We start from the raw sequence: 2,589 nt of genomic DNA on the forward strand, positions 1-2,589 counted from the left end.
TTAGAATGGCATTATGAAACCATTTTTAGAAGATTTAAGACACTAATTTTAAAAATAATTTTGTTCAAAAGAACATAAACCCATCAACAACACAGTAAATTTTTCCAAATATCCTTTAATAACTTTCCAATGAAAAAAAACAGTATTTGGTTTTTACTGTCAGTTTTAGCCCACTATAAATAGAATAGTCAAGGTAAATCCTATTTTATTAATACAAAAATATTCTCCAGCTACATCAAGTATTCATTTAAATTATGTGTTTTTTTGTTTTTTGTGGTACTATAATTAGGTTTTAGAGCAAGGAAAGAGAAAAAATATATACTTTTAGTTAGCTTTTTGTAAGCATTACAAATAAAAAAAGGTCAGGCATCCTTTTTCCATTACTTAGATAATTAAGATAATTACCTGCTAAATACACTTCACATGAAGCCTCATGTGACAGAAGGACTCCACAGTAGTGATTGTGGTTTCTATGCCCTCATGGAGCTTATATTCTAAGTGAGGAAGACAACAAGCAAGCAAACGAAGTAATTTTAGATAGTGATGAGGATCAGAAGAAAATGAAAAGGGCCAAGTCGTAGTTACTGGAGTAGGCATGAGGGATAGTTTAGAAAGGGTGGTTAGGGTAGGATTCTCTAAGAAGGTGGCATTTGACTGACAGCTGGATGATCTACAGACAGTTTATGTGAAGAGCTAGAGAAAGAAAACTCCAGGCAGAAGGAATACTCAGTGCAAAAATGATGCTTGGTGTGTTTGTGGAACAGGAAAAAGACTGATGTGGCTAGAGCTTTAGCAGTGGGGAGAGGGGTACTGATGAATTCAGAGGACAGTGTAAGCAGGAACTTGAAAGCCACAGTAAGAACTTTACTTTTATTGAGATGAGAAGTCACAGGACTGTTTGATCTGATCTGATTTACTCTGGCAACTGTTTTCAGAATTAACTACAGGGGGAGCCATAAAAGGAAGCAGAAAAACCAATTTTAAGGCTTTTACAGCGGTGAGGTATGATGGCGGCTTGGATTCTGATGATTGCAGGGGAGATGGAAAGAGGTAGAGGTGGCTGACTTTGGATAGAGAATAAAGGTAGAGCTAAGTAAACTGAAGGTGGGTTATCCTTAGGGATAAAGGAAAGAGGAACCAAGTATTTTTGTTTGTTTTTATTTGTTTTTTACCTGAGCAACTGGGTACAAATGAAGATGCTATTTATGGGATAGTGACCACTGTGAGAGGGGCAGTTTTAGGGACATGTTCCTTTAAGCCTTTAGAAACAACAAGGTGGTAGCTGGAGCTATGAGTCTGAAATTTGGGGAAGAGTTTGAGCAAACCAAATCTAAAAGCACATCAAAAGAATTATAAACCATGATAAAGTGGGATTTATCCCAGGTATGCAAGAGTAGTTCACCATTAACAGAATGAAGAGGAAAAACCACACAGTCATCGCAATTGATACAGCAAAGGCTTTTGATGAAATCCAGCACCACTTCCTGATAAAATGATTCAGAAAAGTAGGAATATAAGGAAATTTCCTCAACATGATAAAGGGCATATATGAAAAACTCACCACTGACATCATACTTAATGGTGAAAGACTAAAAGCTTTCCCTCTAAGATAAGAAACAAGACAACAATGCCCACTAGCACCACTGTTATTCAACTTTTTACTGGAAGTTCTAACTAGAGAAATTAGGCAAGAGAAAGAAATAAAAAGCATCCAAACTGGAAAGGAAGAAGCAAAACTTTCAGTATTTGCAGATGAAATGATCCTACATACAGAAAAGCCTGAAAAATCCACAACAAACCTACTAGAAGTAATTTTAAAAGTCAGCAAAATGGTGAGGTAAAAGATCAGCACTCAAAAATCAGTAGTGTTTCTATACACTAGTGATGAACAATCTGAAGAAGAAATCAAGAAAAACATTCCATTTATAATAGCAACTAAAATAATAAAATATTTAGGAATAATTTTAACCAAGAATGTAAAGGACTTGCATGCAGAAAAGTAAAAAATATTGGTAAAAGAAATCAAAGACCAAAATGAATGGAAGAACATTCTGTGTTCATGGATTAGAAGACTAAATATTGTTAAGATGCCAACTCTGTGCTCGCTTTGGCAGCACATATACTCAAACTGGAACGATACAGAGAAGATTAGCTTGGCCCCTGCGCAAGGATGAAACACCAACTCTACCCAACATAATTTACAGATTCAATGCAATTTCAGTCAAAATTCCAATACCCTTCTTAGCAGAAATGGGAAAACCAATCATCAAACTTACAGGGAAAGGTAAGGGATCCCAAGTGGCCAAAGCCATCTTGAAAAGAACAAAGTTGGAGGACTCATATTTTCCGATCTTAAAACTTATTACATAGCCACAGTAATCAAAATACTTGGTACTGGCATAAGGACAGATATAAAGACCAATGGAATCAAATTGAGAATTCAGAAATCAACCCTCATATTTATGGTCAACTGATTTTTTACAAGCTTGCCAAGTCCACTCAATTGGGACAGAATAGTCTCTTCAACAATGGAGCTGGGAAAACTGGATACCCACATGCAAAGGAATGAAGGTGGACCCCAACCTCATA

The 2,589-nt window shown here is 36.0% G+C and overlaps 1 non-coding gene across 1 annotated transcript; it reads left to right on the forward strand.

The window, feature by feature from the left end:
• The first annotated feature begins 2,098 nt into the window (after window positions 1-2,098).
• LOC119533545 lies at window positions 2,099-2,201 on the forward strand. Its single transcript, XR_005216672.1, has one exon. It is a non-coding gene; the product is annotated as a U6 spliceosomal RNA (small nuclear RNA).
• The last annotated feature ends 388 nt before the right edge of the window (window positions 2,202-2,589 follow it).

This window comes from Choloepus didactylus, chromosome 4 (assembly GCF_015220235.1).
Source record: "Choloepus didactylus isolate mChoDid1 chromosome 4, mChoDid1.pri, whole genome shotgun sequence".
In the NCBI taxonomy this organism is placed as follows: Eukaryota; Metazoa; Chordata; class Mammalia; order Pilosa; family Megalonychidae; genus Choloepus; species Choloepus didactylus.